Source organism: Danio rerio, chromosome 20 (genome assembly GCF_052040795.2).
Source record: "Danio rerio strain M-AB ecotype USA chromosome 20, GRCz13ab, whole genome shotgun sequence".
Lineage (NCBI taxonomy): Eukaryota > Metazoa > Chordata > Actinopteri > Cypriniformes > Danionidae > Danio > Danio rerio.
Window position 1 is genome coordinate 60,154,405 of NC_141040.1, and position 16,817 is coordinate 60,171,221.

The window sequence follows — 16,817 nt, forward strand, 5'->3', positions numbered from 1 at the left end:
TTTTTTGTTTTTTTTTTTTTTTTTTTTTTTTTTTTTTTTTTTTTTTTTTTTTTTTACTTTTTTGATTACTTTGTTTATTTAATTTGTTTATTTGTTTAAAATTAGGTGTGTGTCTTTTATTTGTGTTTTTATTGTTTTATGTGTGCGTGTGTGTGCTTTTTTGTGTCCCTTCGTATATTTACTTTTGTGTTAAGATTCGAGTTAGGGTTTGTCGCGCCGTCCCCCGTGTTTGGGGTATGGTTCCTGTGATTTCAGGTCGTATTAAGAGGGGTTTTAGTGTCAGGGTTACTGACTTTAGGGTTAGGGTGAGTGTAGGGGTTGGGGTTGCATTTTAATTTTTGAAACTTAGGGTTAGTCGCGTAGTCCCCTGAGTCGCTGTGTTTTTAGGTATGATTCACGTAGTTCAGGGCTGCATAAAAATGAATTTTAATTTTAATGTTCAGAGCTGCATAAAAATGAATTTTAATTTTAATGTTAGGGTTACTGACCGTAGGGTTACTGACCGTAGGGTTCCTGGCCGTAGGGTTGGGGTGAGTGTTGGGGTTGCGTTTTGGTTTATGGGAATAGGGTTAGTGGTCGCGTCAGGGTTACCGTCTATGGGGTTGGGGTGAGTGTTGGTGTTGGGTTGTCGTAATCGAAAATTAGGGTTCATCCCGGAGCTCTCCGTGTTTTAGGTTTTGCTGTTTGTTTTTAGTTTTCATTTAGGCCCCTTGGATACACCGTGTCCAATCGCTTGATCCATATTCTTTCAAACCTTAACCTCTCCCGTAATGACCAAAAGGGGCTTGACTGTAAGGCGGTAACCCTGAGGGCTGAGAGTCCATGCATTACAAAATGCTTAACTAATAATTTGCGTTTTTCGATTTTGTTACGTATGTTGTATGTGTGTTGATATGTTCGTAATGAGAGTTGATTCTTAGTTTGTCCAACGTATTGTTTGTGGCATTTCGTACAATAAATTAAGTAGATGCAGTTGCATACCCCCGCCGATGTGTTGCGTTGTGTTTCGTAAATGTTTTTGTTTGTTTTGTTCTGGACCCACCGTCTCACCGTGTAGTGTTTGTGCGCTTCCGCTCTTGTCGGTTTTGGTTGTTGGCTGGTTTTGCTACTGACCAGTGTGTCTAGTAAGTTTTTGTTTCTCTTAAAGGCCGCGATTGGTCTGTGTTTCTGTATAAAACGTGTGGGTTCGATGAATTTGTTGAAGTTTTCTTTTGTTGCTCTATTAAGTTGTTTACTCTGTTGTGAGTAAAATGTGACGAGGGGGATTATTTTGTTGCGTGTGTTTGTTGTTGTTGTTGGGTTTGCGATAGATTGTTGAAATGTTTTGAAAATTTTCCGAAGGTATGTGCGTCCGTATCCCCGTTTTTTAAGTGCCTTAAAGAGGGTTTTAACTGCCATTTTAAAGTCTGTCTCTTGAGAAGATATTCTGTAAAATCTAAGGATTTGTGACTTGATTACTCCCCGAAATGTGTGCTTAGGGTGAAAGCTAGACTTGTGTAGTAGCGAGTGTGTGTCTGTGGGTTTGAAGTAAACTTTGTAGTCCAATTGGTTTTGTTTCTCAAATTTTGGTCCTTTGTATGTGACTACGTCCAAGAAGTTCACTTGTTGGTCGTTGATCTCAAACTTGATTGTGATGGAACTTTGATGATTGTTCAAGTGTGTTGTGAATCTTTGAAATTCCTCTCGGCCGTATGTCCATACTCCCCAAATATCGTCTAGGAATCTGTAATATGCGAATGGTTTTAAGGGAAAATTAGTAAGTGCGGAGTGCTCCCAAGCTGCCATGAATATGTTTGCGTAAGAGGGTGCGAATTTTTTGCCCATGGCGGTGCCCTTTGTTTGCAGATAGAATTTCGAGTTAAATTCAAAGTCGTTTTTGGTGAGATTGATTTCTAATAGTTTGATTATATACTCATCGGGTCTTTTGGGGTCCGGAAAACGCTTGAAGCAATCTTGCACAGCCGATATTCCGGCCTGTGTTTCGATGTTTGTGTAGAGACTGTCTATGTCGATAGTAAAAAGGAGGGCGTCCGTGGGGATTGTTAGATTTTTGGTCTTTTGTATGAAATCGTATGTGTCTCGTAAATAACTGGCGTGTCGCTGTGAGATGGGGTTTAAGAAATATTCTATATATTCGGCTGTATAGTATGATTCGCTATCACAGTCCGATACTATTGGACGGCCTGGTGGTATCTTATGTGGCCTACTCCAGTCTTTCGGGTCTTTGTGAATTTTGGGCAGTAGATAAAATCTCCTTGGCCTGGGAGTGCCCGATCCCATTAAATAAGTTTTTTGGTCCCCGCTGATAATCTTTTTTTCGCACATTTCTTCAAGTATTTCTTTGATTTCTAGTCTCGTTTGGGGGTATATGGGTTCGTTCAAGGGGCTATAGTGTTCTTGTTTGTTAAGTTGTCGATGCCCCTCCCATAAATAGTCCGTTTTGTCCATGAGTACGACCGCGTTTCCTTTGTCCGCAGGTTTGATTACCAACTGGTGATTGCCGTGTAGGTTTTTAATAGCTATTCTTTCATTCTTTGTGAGATTTTCTTCTTCTGACCGGCCCCAATCGAGATGTTTGTACGCGTAATAGTCTGCTTTGATCAATGAGTTGATTTGCGGGGGTAAACTGGATAGTGCTGGAGTCCAATCGGAGTTGTGCGTGAATGGTAGTTTCTGTTTTTGTCTTTTTTTGCCCTCAAAGTATACTTCTAATTTTATTCGTCTGTGATAAGTCTGTAAGCTATGTAATAATTCGATCTTTTGTGTGGTTCTTTTAGTTGAGGGAATGAACGAAAGGCCTTTCCGTAATGTTTCCGTTTGATCTTGGGTTAGTATTACCGTCGATAAATTGACTATGCGTTTGTCTGAGTCCCCTGTTGGGATATTTGGCCTTCCAAGTCTAAAAAATACATCCAGTGTTCTAAAAGTGCTCGGGCCGTACCGGCGGTCCAGTGGATCATGTCGTTCTCTACCCTGAAATCCCTGGATGGTAATGCTGATACATGATGAAGATTGTCCCTGATGTATTTGTTCATGGCCGTGAGATGTGCTTTTTCTTCTTCTGGTAGTGTTTGGCTAAAGTTAATGAGTGGTACGATGATCTCCGTGTGTGGTAAGCGAGCGCGTGCTGTTTTGTATGTTCTGAGTATTTCCTTTTCTGTGGTTGAGATGCACCTTTGTGTACGATTATTGATACCGAATGAGAGCATCAGTACTTCGGGTTCCATTGCGATCGTTGCTTTTTCCACCAAATAACCGGCGTGTTGGAATTTGGCTCCCGGGAAGCTATCCACCTGGAGCTCTACTATATCAAAAGACGGGATCCTTGCTACGTTAGAGTCGCCGATTATCACACATCTCTTTTTTAGGTTGAGGCTCCAGTCTATGTGTTTTTTGTCTGTCTTGATGTGTTTGTAAGGTCTGCCCACCGATTTTGGTGTGGAGGGGGTCACGAGTGTGTGTGTGTCCTTTCTTGGTGTGGCGAGCGCTGTCGATGTGTTCTCAGTGTCGTGTGTGGTATTTTCGGTTTCTTCGGTTCGTGTACTGTCTCTCTGTTCGTTTTCGGTCTCCAATGTAGGGGATGTTCTATGTGCTGCGTTGACTGTATATGTGGCGTAGTCGTCATCCGTTGAGTCCTCCGAGTATAAACTGGGGGAGGTGGCTCTGTCTACATGTGTAGTGGGAGGTCTTGTAGTCGCCGTCGTGTCTGAGGTGTGTCTAGACTGCCCAGTTGTGTCTTCCTTTTCGTTCGTTTTGTTCTTCTCGACAGTTGTGTGTGTGCTAAGTTGTTCGTGGGTTGTTTTTGGCTGTTCGGTGGGGGCTTTTTGTTCGGCGGTCTGTTTGTTTTGTGGTGTTTCGATGTCCACCAAGAGGTCAGTGTTAAGTCTGCGTGCTGTTCTTTGTGGTAGTGGTTTTGTTGTGTGTATGATTGTAGGCGTAATGCCTGCTGGGGGTGCGAGTGGTGGGAATTCTTCGTCGAAAGACCAGTCGCCCCTGCTGGGAGGAGGGGCGGCTGGCGAAGTCTGTACATGTACGTGTTGTGCCCCTGATTTTGCCCTTGTCGCTGGCGGATCATCTTTACGTTTGTGTGTTCGTGCGTGCGTTTGATTTGTGTTTGGGGCTGGTGGATCTCCGTTTTCGGTGTCTCTCGATGTGTTGCGTTCGTTAGTTTCGGTAAGGAATGTTTCTATTTTTTCGAATGTTGTGGGTTGTATTTTATTTTGTAGGTTTTTGTTGGCCCATCTGGTCGCTATGTCGAGTGCGTGTGGCCAATCCGCTCTGTCGGTGTGCGCTATGAGCTCACGCTTCTTCTGTTGGATGAGGAGCTGGTAATGTTCTCGTAGGATAAGTTGTGTCGTGTACATCCAATTGCGTGCGTTGCCCGTCAATCTCTCGTTTACTCTTTCGTTGGGTAGTAATGGTTTAATCGTGGTGATCAGGTGTGTTTGCAGTCTTTTAAATGTGATGGGTGTGTCGCTTTCTTTTTGTACGTCAATGTTTTTTAATTGGTGTTCCAAGCGAAGGAGATCGTAAACCAGTTTAATCGTGTTTTTGAGCTTCGGTGTTGCGGGCGTATATGCAGATGGGGTAGGATCGCTCGGTTGTGTAAAATATCTCTGGGGTCTTGTTCGCGGTCCCTTTTGTGGCCGTTCTCTCTTGTTGTTTTGTTCGTTACGCCACCTTGGTGTATATTCTGTCCCGTTACCGTCCCTGGAGTAATGTTTGCGTTGAAGGGGACCGTCTGTGCGTGGAGTGTCATCGTGATAGTAAGTCGTTCTTTGTCTGTTTATGTTATGTGGAGTTTCGCGTCTCGTGAAGACCGGGCGAGGCGGTTGGGCGTTTCTGTTGTAGGGAACCCCCTGTGTGTCGTATTGAACGTTTCTGAATTGTCTTTGTCTCTGTGGGAAGTTTGTGTTTTTAGAGTGCGTGTTATTATTTCTGTATCTCCACGTATCGTTGTCTAATTCTACTCTATTTTCTTGTCTTTTGTATTGGGAATTTATAAATTGTCTTTCTCTGTATGGGAATTCTGCGTTTTTGTAGTGATGTGTGTCACTTCTTGTGTATCTCCATGTGTCGTCGTCTTCACGTGTGATCAGTGCACGTGGTCTGGTGTCTTGTCTAGGTTGGGTGTTGTTGTATTGTCTGTACTGATATGTGAAATTGTTGAAACGATGGTGCTCGTCTTGGGCCCCATCGTTTATCCATCTAGTATCTCTAGTAGTCCGGAAACGGACTGTTGGGTGGAAATCATTGTCATGAACACGGTGCGGGCCGGCGTGAACGTCCCACCGCAAGCGGTTGGTGTTCTCACTCCGTTGCTCGTGACTTTGATTTCGAGTACTTTGTTGTACTGCATTGTTCCTAGAAATATATTGGTGTGCTGTGTTAGTGGGATAATCCCAGATCCTAACTCGTTCTCTTGGAGTTAGTCTGGCTCTGTATTCATTAAAGTATCTGTACATCTTTTTTTGTTTTTTGAAAGCTTTGTAGTTTTCTATTTTTTTCTAAATATTTTTTCCTAATTCTATTTTCTAAATCTATAAGGAATTCCTAAAAATCGACGTTCAATGCGTAGCTACGTTTCGAAGTGTATATTTCTTCCTCAGGCTGTGTGCAAGAACGTCGGATTTGTATAGAAGATCAGTGTCTGTGAGTGTCCAAAGAGAGCAGCTTCACAAATGGTGAGCTGGTGAGTGTTCCCTCCCTATTTATAGTCCTGCTGTGAGGGAGAGGGGAGGGGGGAGTGGGGGAGTGGCTATGATCAGTGTGTGAGCTGGTTTGTTCAAATGGTGTTTTAATCGTATTTTAATGTGTATTTTTTGCTTTTAATATATTTAATCATCCTGTTGAAATAATTAAGCGTTTGTTTTGTTAGAAAAATTATTTGTTATGAGTATTTATTATCAAACTTATTTATTTGACTTCCTATGTGGTTTGGATGTTACTTCAAGTGTGTTTGTTCAAGTTGTTTTATAAGTAACTATTTAAGTCATATCTGCGTGGGTTTATTATTTTTATAAGTGTGTAAGGAGTAATTGTTGGTGTCCTTATGGAGTGTTTGTTATTTTGCTGAGTCATTTTGGGTCTAAAATGTTATGACAGGCTGTGTTATTCGAGATAAATTGTATTCCTCATTTTTAATCCTCTTATTAAATGAGTTGGATTATTTCTGTAAGATAAATCAGTGTGTTGAATCGTCTTAAGCCTCAAATAATGTTAGTAATGTTATTAATTGTCAGATAATCCTGGTTTTTAAGTTGTGTTTGTATGGATTCCTTTGATCCTGCTTTGGATAAATGTTAGAAATGAATTGGCTGTGTTTGAAGTAGTTTTAAACGCGAGGGTGTGTGACGTCATCGTCGCGGTGCTTCCGCGATTTACTTCCTGTTTTGTTCGTGGCTCCGGTGACGTCATCATCTCGGCAAACTCCGTCTCTCTGCTTTGTTTTTCGAGCTGGAGTGATTGAATTAACTGGTATGCAGCCCTGTGAATTCCCCTGTTGATCCAGAGGTGTTGGGATAGGATGTTAGGTAAGTATTGTGTGTTTGTTTTGGATGTTAGTCTGAGAATCATGTAAAGTTGTGGATAAGTGTGCCCCTTTGTTTACAAATCGTCCTTTGAGTCTTTGTAACTAATGTTAGAGTGATGAGAGAGGAGGGGAGCTATTATGTATCAAATATTCTCTAAGTTTGTATCGAGTTTTCCTTTTTTGTATCATTATTCACTCCACTCTCTGTGGGGGATTTATATCTGTGTTGAGAGGATCTTGTATGTATGTATGAGTGTGTAGATATAGTCTGGGCTTACTTTTAATTAGGTTTTATGTGATGGGGACTGTATTAAGCATTAAAATTATGTTATTAGTTGTGTATTTACAGGACTGTGTCGTGGTGGAGAGTCGGATTTCGGGATTTCATCTCATCGGACCCAAAGTTCAGAGACGTGGCACGAGCTTGGTTAGGGGAACGAAAAATCCAAAGGCCAGACTGTGTCCGGCCTTGGTTGTGCATTGTCCTACATTTCAACTGACCGCTTCGGATTCCATTTCGACTTCCTCCTTCGTCCAGACCCTCCTCCACTCCTGTTTCTCATTGTTGAATATCATGCTGTTTTATGTATTTTTTGTGAATAAATAAATAATTGTTTTATTTTTTTTTTTTTTTTTTTTTTTTTTTTTTTTTTTTTTTTTTTTACTTTTTTGATTACTTTGTTTATTTAATTTGTTTATTTGTTTAAAATTAGGTGTGTGTCTTTTATTTGTGTTTTTATTGTTTTATGTGTGCGTGTGTGTGCTTTTTTGTGTCCCTTCGTATATTTACTTTTGTGTTAAGATTCGAGTTAGGGTTTGTCGCGCCGTCCCCCGTGTTTGGGGTATGGTTCCTGTGATTTCAGGTCGTATTAAGAGGGGTTTTAGTGTCAGGGTTACTGACTTTAGGGTTAGGGTGAGTGTAGGGGTTGGGGTTGCATTTTAATTTTTGAAACTTAGGGTTAGTCGCGTAGTCCCCTGAGTCGCTGTGTTTTTAGGTATGATTCACGTAGTTCAGGGCTGCATAAAAATGAATTTTAATTTTAATGTTCAGAGCTGCATAAAAATGAATTTTAATTTTAATGTTAGGGTTACTGACCGTAGGGTTACTGACCGTAGGGTTCCTGGCCGTAGGGTTGGGGTGAGTGTTGGGGTTGCGTTTTGGTTTATGGGAATAGGGTTAGTGGTCGCGTCAGGGTTACCGTCTATGGGGTTGGGGTGAGTGTTGGTGTTGGGTTGTCGTAATCGAAAATTAGGGTTCATCCCGGAGCTCTCCGTGTTTTAGGTTTTGCTGTTTGTTTTTAGTTTTCATTTAGGCCCCTTGGATACACCGTGTCCAATCGCTTGATCCATATTCTTTCAAACCTTAACCTCTCCCGTAATGACCAAAAGGGGCTTGACTGTAAGGCGGTAACCCTGAGGGCTGAGAGTCCATGCATTACAAAATGCTTAACTAATAATTTGCGTTTTTCGATTTTGTTACGTATGTTGTATGTGTGTTGATATGTTCGTAATGAGAGTTGATTCTTAGTTTGTCCAACGTATTGTTTGTGGCATTTCGTACAATAAATTAAGTAGATGCAGTTGCATACCCCCGCCGATGTGTTGCGTTGTGTTTCGTAAATGTTTTTGTTTGTTTTGTTCTGGACCCACCGTCTCACCGTGTAGTGTTTGTGCGCTTCCGCTCTTGTCGGTTTTGGTTGTTGGCTGGTTTTGCTACTGACCAGTGTGTCTAGTAAGTTTTTGTTTCTCTTAAAGGCCGCGATTGGTCTGTGTTTCTGTATAAAACGTGTGGGTTCGATGAATTTGTTGAAGTTTTCTTTTGTTGCTCTATTAAGTTGTTTACTCTGTTGTGAGTAAAATGTGACGAGGGGGATTATTTTGTTGCGTGTGTTTGTTGTTGTTGTTGGGTTTGCGATAGATTGTTGAAATGTTTTGAAAATTTTCCGAAGGTATGTGCGTCCGTATCCCCGTTTTTTAAGTGCCTTAAAGAGGGTTTTAACTGCCATTTTAAAGTCTGTCTCTTGAGAAGATATTCTGTAAAATCTAAGGATTTGTGACTTGATTACTCCCCGAAATGTGTGCTTAGGGTGAAAGCTAGACTTGTGTAGTAGCGAGTGTGTGTCTGTGGGTTTGAAGTAAACTTTGTAGTCCAATTGGTTTTGTTTCTCAAATTTTGGTCCTTTGTATGTGACTACGTCCAAGAAGTTCACTTGTTGGTCGTTGATCTCAAACTTGATTGTGATGGAACTTTGATGATTGTTCAAGTGTGTTGTGAATCTTTGAAATTCCTCTCGGCCGTATGTCCATACTCCCCAAATATCGTCTAGGAATCTGTAATATGCGAATGGTTTTAAGGGAAAATTAGTAAGTGCGGAGTGCTCCCAAGCTGCCATGAATATGTTTGCGTAAGAGGGTGCGAATTTTTTGCCCATGGCGGTGCCCTTTGTTTGCAGATAGAATTTCGAGTTAAATTCAAAGTCGTTTTTGGTGAGATTGATTTCTAATAGTTTGATTATATACTCATCGGGTCTTTTGGGGTCCGGAAAACGCTTGAAGCAATCTTGCACAGCCGATATTCCGGCCTGTGTTTCGATGTTTGTGTAGAGACTGTCTATGTCGATAGTAAAAAGGAGGGCGTCCGTGGGGATTGTTAGATTTTTGGTCTTTTGTATGAAATCGTATGTGTCTCGTAAATAACTGGCGTGTCGCTGTGAGATGGGGTTTAAGAAATATTCTATATATTCGGCTGTATAGTATGATTCGCTATCACAGTCCGATACTATTGGACGGCCTGGTGGTATCTTATGTGGCCTACTCCAGTCTTTCGGGTCTTTGTGAATTTTGGGCAGTAGATAAAATCTCCTTGGCCTGGGAGTGCCCGATCCCATTAAATAAGTTTTTTGGTCCCCGCTGATAATCTTTTTTTCGCACATTTCTTCAAGTATTTCTTTGATTTCTAGTCTCGTTTGGGGGTATATGGGTTCGTTCAAGGGGCTATAGTGTTCTTGTTTGTTAAGTTGTCGATGCCCCTCCCATAAATAGTCCGTTTTGTCCATGAGTACGACCGCGTTTCCTTTGTCCGCAGGTTTGATTACCAACTGGTGATTGCCGTGTAGGTTTTTAATAGCTATTCTTTCATTCTTTGTGAGATTTTCTTCTTCTGACCGGCCCCAATCGAGATGTTTGTACGCGTAATAGTCTGCTTTGATCAATGAGTTGATTTGCGGGGGTAAACTGGATAGTGCTGGAGTCCAATCGGAGTTGTGCGTGAATGGTAGTTTCTGTTTTTGTCTTTTTTTGCCCTCAAAGTATACTTCTAATTTTATTCGTCTGTGATAAGTCTGTAAGCTATGTAATAATTCGATCTTTTGTGTGGTTCTTTTAGTTGAGGGAATGAACGAAAGGCCTTTCCGTAATGTTTCCGTTTGATCTTGGGTTAGTATTACCGTCGATAAATTGACTATGCGTTTGTCTGAGTCCCCTGTTGGGATATTTGGCCTTCCAAGTCTAAAAAATACATCCAGTGTTCTAAAAGTGCTCGGGCCGTACCGGCGGTCCAGTGGATCATGTCGTTCTCTACCCTGAAATCCCTGGATGGTAATGCTGATACATGATGAAGATTGTCCCTGATGTATTTGTTCATGGCCGTGAGATGTGCTTTTTCTTCTTCTGGTAGTGTTTGGCTAAAGTTAATGAGTGGTACGATGATCTCCGTGTGTGGTAAGCGAGCGCGTGCTGTTTTGTATGTTCTGAGTATTTCCTTTTCTGTGGTTGAGATGCACCTTTGTGTACGATTATTGATACCGAATGAGAGCATCAGTACTTCGGGTTCCATTGCGATCGTTGCTTTTTCCACCAAATAACCGGCGTGTTGGAATTTGGCTCCCGGGAAGCTATCCACCTGGAGCTCTACTATATCAAAAGACGGGATCCTTGCTACGTTAGAGTCGCCGATTATCACACATCTCTTTTTTAGGTTGAGGCTCCAGTCTATGTGTTTTTTGTCTGTCTTGATGTGTTTGTAAGGTCTGCCCACCGATTTTGGTGTGGAGGGGGTCACGAGTGTGTGTGTGTCCTTTCTTGGTGTGGCGAGCGCTGTCGATGTGTTCTCAGTGTCGTGTGTGGTATTTTCGGTTTCTTCGGTTCGTGTACTGTCTCTCTGTTCGTTTTCGGTCTCCAATGTAGGGGATGTTCTATGTGCTGCGTTGACTGTATATGTGGCGTAGTCGTCATCCGTTGAGTCCTCCGAGTATAAACTGGGGGAGGTGGCTCTGTCTACATGTGTAGTGGGAGGTCTTGTAGTCGCCGTCGTGTCTGAGGTGTGTCTAGACTGCCCAGTTGTGTCTTCCTTTTCGTTCGTTTTGTTCTTCTCGACAGTTGTGTGTGTGCTAAGTTGTTCGTGGGTTGTTTTTGGCTGTTCGGTGGGGGCTTTTTGTTCGGCGGTCTGTTTGTTTTGTGGTGTTTCGATGTCCACCAAGAGGTCAGTGTTAAGTCTGCGTGCTGTTCTTTGTGGTAGTGGTTTTGTTGTGTGTATGATTGTAGGCGTAATGCCTGCTGGGGGTGCGAGTGGTGGGAATTCTTCGTCGAAAGACCAGTCGCCCCTGCTGGGAGGAGGGGCGGCTGGCGAAGTCTGTACATGTACGTGTTGTGCCCCTGATTTTGCCCTTGTCGCTGGCGGATCATCTTTACGTTTGTGTGTTCGTGCGTGCGTTTGATTTGTGTTTGGGGCTGGTGGATCTCCGTTTTCGGTGTCTCTCGATGTGTTGCGTTCGTTAGTTTCGGTAAGGAATGTTTCTATTTTTTCGAATGTTGTGGGTTGTATTTTATTTTGTAGGTTTTTGTTGGCCCATCTGGTCGCTATGTCGAGTGCGTGTGGCCAATCCGCTCTGTCGGTGTGCGCTATGAGCTCACGCTTCTTCTGTTGGATGAGGAGCTGGTAATGTTCTCGTAGGATAAGTTGTGTCGTGTACATCCAATTGCGTGCGTTGCCCGTCAATCTCTCGTTTACTCTTTCGTTGGGTAGTAATGGTTTAATCGTGGTGATCAGGTGTGTTTGCAGTCTTTTAAATGTGATGGGTGTGTCGCTTTCTTTTTGTACGTCAATGTTTTTTAATTGGTGTTCCAAGCGAAGGAGATCGTAAACCAGTTTAATCGTGTTTTTGAGCTTCGGTGTTGCGGGCGTATATGCAGATGGGGTAGGATCGCTCGGTTGTGTAAAATATCTCTGGGGTCTTGTTCGCGGTCCCTTTTGTGGCCGTTCTCTCTTGTTGTTTTGTTCGTTACGCCACCTTGGTGTATATTCTGTCCCGTTACCGTCCCTGGAGTAATGTTTGCGTTGAAGGGGACCGTCTGTGCGTGGAGTGTCATCGTGATAGTAAGTCGTTCTTTGTCTGTTTATGTTATGTGGAGTTTCGCGTCTCGTGAAGACCGGGCGAGGCGGTTGGGCGTTTCTGTTGTAGGGAACCCCCTGTGTGTCGTATTGAACGTTTCTGAATTGTCTTTGTCTCTGTGGGAAGTTTGTGTTTTTAGAGTGCGTGTTATTATTTCTGTATCTCCACGTATCGTTGTCTAATTCTACTCTATTTTCTTGTCTTTTGTATTGGGAATTTATAAATTGTCTTTCTCTGTATGGGAATTCTGCGTTTTTGTAGTGATGTGTGTCACTTCTTGTGTATCTCCATGTGTCGTCGTCTTCACGTGTGATCAGTGCACGTGGTCTGGTGTCTTGTCTAGGTTGGGTGTTGTTGTATTGTCTGTACTGATATGTGAAATTGTTGAAACGATGGTGCTCGTCTTGGGCCCCATCGTTTATCCATCTAGTATCTCTAGTAGTCCGGAAACGGACTGTTGGGTGGAAATCATTGTCATGAACACGGTGCGGGCCGGCGTGAACGTCCCACCGCAAGCGGTTGGTGTTCTCACTCCGTTGCTCGTGACTTTGATTTCGAGTACTTTGTTGTACTGCATTGTTCCTAGAAATATATTGGTGTGCTGTGTTAGTGGGATAATCCCAGATCCTAACTCGTTCTCTTGGAGTTAGTCTGGCTCTGTATTCATTAAAGTATCTGTACATCTTTTTTTGTTTTTTGAAAGCTTTGTAGTTTTCTATTTTTTTCTAAATATTTTTTCCTAATTCTATTTTCTAAATCTATAAGGAATTCCTAAAAATCGACGTTCAATGCGTAGCTACGTTTCGAAGTGTATATTTCTTCCTCAGGCTGTGTGCAAGAACGTCGGATTTGTATAGAAGATCAGTGTCTGTGAGTGTCCAAAGAGAGCAGCTTCACAAATGGTGAGCTGGTGAGTGTTCCCTCCCTATTTATAGTCCTGCTGTGAGGGAGAGGGGAGGGGGGAGTGGGGGAGTGGCTATGATCAGTGTGTGAGCTGGTTTGTTCAAATGGTGTTTTAATCGTATTTTAATGTGTATTTTTTGCTTTTAATATATTTAATCATCCTGTTGAAATAATTAAGCGTTTGTTTTGTTAGAAAAATTATTTGTTATGAGTATTTATTATCAAACTTATTTATTTGACTTCCTATGTGGTTTGGATGTTACTTCAAGTGTGTTTGTTCAAGTTGTTTTATAAGTAACTATTTAAGTCATATCTGCGTGGGTTTATTATTTTTATAAGTGTGTAAGGAGTAATTGTTGGTGTCCTTATGGAGTGTTTGTTATTTTGCTGAGTCATTTTGGGTCTAAAATGTTATGACAGGCTGTGTTATTCGAGATAAATTGTATTCCTCATTTTTAATCCTCTTATTAAATGAGTTGGATTATTTCTGTAAGATAAATCAGTGTGTTGAATCGTCTTAAGCCTCAAATAATGTTAGTAATGTTATTAATTGTCAGATAATCCTGGTTTTTAAGTTGTGTTTGTATGGATTCCTTTGATCCTGCTTTGGATAAATGTTAGAAATGAATTGGCTGTGTTTGAAGTAGTTTTAAACGCGAGGGTGTGTGACGTCATCGTCGCGGTGCTTCCGCGATTTACTTCCTGTTTTGTTCGTGGCTCCGGTGACGTCATCATCTCGGCAAACTCCGTCTCTCTGCTTTGTTTTTCGAGCTGGAGTGATTGAATTAACTGGTATGCAGCCCTGTGAATTCCCCTGTTGATCCAGAGGTGTTGGGATAGGATGTTAGGTAAGTATTGTGTGTTTGTTTTGGATGTTAGTCTGAGAATCATGTAAAGTTGTGGATAAGTGTGCCCCTTTGTTTACAAATCGTCCTTTGAGTCTTTGTAACTAATGTTAGAGTGATGAGAGAGGAGGGGAGCTATTATGTATCAAATATTCTCTAAGTTTGTATCGAGTTTTCCTTTTTTGTATCATTATTCACTCCACTCTCTGTGGGGGATTTATATCTGTGTTGAGAGGATCTTGTATGTATGTATGAGTGTGTAGATATAGTCTGGGCTTACTTTTAATTAGGTTTTATGTGATGGGGACTGTATTAAGCATTAAAATTATGTTATTAGTTGTGTATTTACAGGACTGTGTCGTGGTGGAGAGTCGGATTTCGGGATTTCATCTCATCGGACCCAAAGTTCAGAGACGTGGCACGAGCTTGGTTAGGGGAACGAAAAATCCAAAGGCCAGACTGTGTCCGGCCTTGGTTGTGCATTGTCCTACATTTCAACTGACCGCTTCGGATTCCATTTCGACTTCCTCCTTCGTCCAGACCCTCCTCCACTCCTGTTTCTCATTGTTGAATATCATGCTGTTTTATGTATTTTTTGTGAATAAATAAATAATTGTTTTATTTTTTGTTTTTTTTTTTTTTTTTTTTTTTTTTTTTTTTTTTTTTTTTTTTTTTTTTACTTTTTTGATTACTTTGTTTATTTAATTTGTTTATTTGTTTAAAATTAGGTGTGTGTCTTTTATTTGTGTTTTTATTGTTTTATGTGTGCGTGTGTGTGCTTTTTTGTGTCCCTTCGTATATTTACTTTTGTGTTAAGATTCGAGTTAGGGTTTGTCGCGCCGTCCCCCGTGTTTGGGGTATGGTTCCTGTGATTTCAGGTCGTATTAAGAGGGGTTTTAGTGTCAGGGTTACTGACTTTAGGGTTAGGGTGAGTGTAGGGGTTGGGGTTGCATTTTAATTTTTGAAACTTAGGGTTAGTCGCGTAGTCCCCTGAGTCGCTGTGTTTTTAGGTATGATTCACGTAGTTCAGGGCTGCATAAAAATGAATTTTAATTTTAATGTTCAGAGCTGCATAAAAATGAATTTTAATTTTAATGTTAGGGTTACTGACCGTAGGGTTACTGACCGTAGGGTTCCTGGCCGTAGGGTTGGGGTGAGTGTTGGGGTTGCGTTTTGGTTTATGGGAATAGGGTTAGTGGTCGCGTCAGGGTTACCGTCTATGGGGTTGGGGTGAGTGTTGGTGTTGGGTTGTCGTAATCGAAAATTAGGGTTCATCCCGGATTAGGGTTAGGGTTAGGTATAGGTGTCAATACGAGTTTCACCCTCATTATGTTTCACCCTCATTAGCATATTGGATCTGATTGGTCCAGACTAAAAGGGCTGTATCTTTTGAACGGTAGGTCCAATTTGCATAAATGAGGTGTCATTTGATTCGTTATTTATCCGTCTGTCCATCTATCTATCTATCTATCTATCTATCTATCTATCTGTCTATCTGTCTATCTGTCTGTCTGTCTGTCTGTGTGTCTGTATATCTATCTATCTATCTATCTATCTATCTATCTATCTATCTATCTATCTATCTATCTATCTATCTATCTATCTATCTATCTATCTATCTATCTATCTATCTATCTATCTATCTGTCTGTCTGTCTGTGTGTCTGTATATCTATCTATCTATCTATCTATCTATCTATCTATCTATCTATCTATCTATCTATCTATCTATCTATCTATCTATCTATCTATCTATCTATCTATCTATCTATCTATCTATCTATCATCTATCTATCATCTATCTATCTATCTATCTATCTATCTATCTATCTATCTATCTATCTATCTATCTATCTATCATCTATCTATCTATCTATCTATCTATCTATCTATCTATCTATCTATCTATCTATCTATCTATCTATCATCTATCTATCTATCTATCTATCTATCTATCTATCTATCTATCTATCTATCTATCTATCTATCTATCTATCTATCTATCATCTATCTATCTATCTATCTATCTATCTATCTATCTATCTATCTATCTATCTATCTATCTATCTATCTATCTATCTATCTATCTATCTGTCTGTCTGTCTGTGTGTCTGTATATCTATCTATCTATCTATCTATCTATCTATCTATCTATCTATCTATCTATCTATCTATCTATCTATCTATCTATCTATCTATCTATCTATCTATCTATCTATCTATCTGTCTGTCTGTCTGTCTGTATGTCTGTCTGTCTGTCTGTATATCTATCTATCTATCTATCTATCTATCTATCTATCTATCTATCTATCTATCTATCTATCTATCTATCTATCTATCTATCTATCTATCTATCTATCTATCTATCTATCTATCTATCTATCTATCTATCTATCTGTCTGTCTGTCTGTCTATCTGTCATGGAGCCAATTTTTGGGCCCAAATTAATTAAAAAAACTCATAGCTTTGCCATTTTTGGTGCCCCAGTCAATCTACTCACATCAACGAACTGCAAATTTCCTCTTCTTTCCAGAAATGTAAAGCTTTGAGCTGTGTCTTGTTCCTGACCTTTGACCTGCTTTTCAAGTTCATTCATGGAAAGGGCTTTTTTATGCGAGTAGTGTTTTGCTCATAACTTTAAGAGTCTTAATGCTACAGTGACCAAATTAACCCCATTGTATCACAATTTTTCCAAGCTTTCCTGGGATGTATTGGATCAAGCTCTGTGTTGTTCCTGTCTCTTACAATCCCTGTTCAAATCGAGCCAGTTTTCAGTCATTGGCAGAGGCCCGGTTAGTAAACTGTATTAAAAAAAATTCATACCTTTGGTTGTGCTCATGCAAAAATTAAGTTATATACACCGTCGTTTAGCTCTTTCTCTGAGCTTTCCATCAAGGTATGGCATGAAGCTGTAGGATGTTGCTATCGTTTGAAATCCCCATTCAAATTGGCTTGATTTTATCTGAAATTATATATATTTAATTATAAATTATAAATATAAATTATATAAATTATAATTATGTAAATATATATAGTCTGTTCATCCATCCATCCATGCAGTAAGTGTCCTTTATTGAATCATATCTGTGCAGTTACATATCCCTGATAATAACCCCAACTGGAAATGTTGATTAAATTGCCCCCTCTA

General features: G+C 40.6%; 2 long non-coding RNA genes across 4 annotated transcripts; both read left to right on the top strand.

Moving 5' to 3' along the window:
* The first annotated feature begins 6,394 nt into the window (after nt 1-6,394).
* LOC147839558 (uncharacterized) lies at nt 6,395-7,151 on the top strand. 2 transcript variants are annotated; one of them, XR_015519274.1, is made up of 2 exons: nt 6,395-6,533; nt 6,868-7,151. It is a non-coding gene; the product is annotated as an uncharacterized LOC147839558 (long non-coding RNA). The 2 variants fall into 2 exon arrangements; XR_015519275.1 differs by having other exon boundaries at nt 6,882-7,151.
* Nucleotides 7,152-13,534: 6,383 nt separating this feature from the next.
* Nucleotides 13,535-14,291, top strand: LOC147839559 (uncharacterized). Of its 2 annotated transcripts, none has more exons than XR_015519272.1 (2): nt 13,535-13,673; nt 14,008-14,291. It is a non-coding gene; the product is annotated as an uncharacterized LOC147839559 (long non-coding RNA). The 2 variants fall into 2 exon arrangements; XR_015519273.1 differs by having other exon boundaries at nt 14,022-14,291.
* The last annotated feature ends 2,526 nt before the right edge of the window (nt 14,292-16,817 follow it).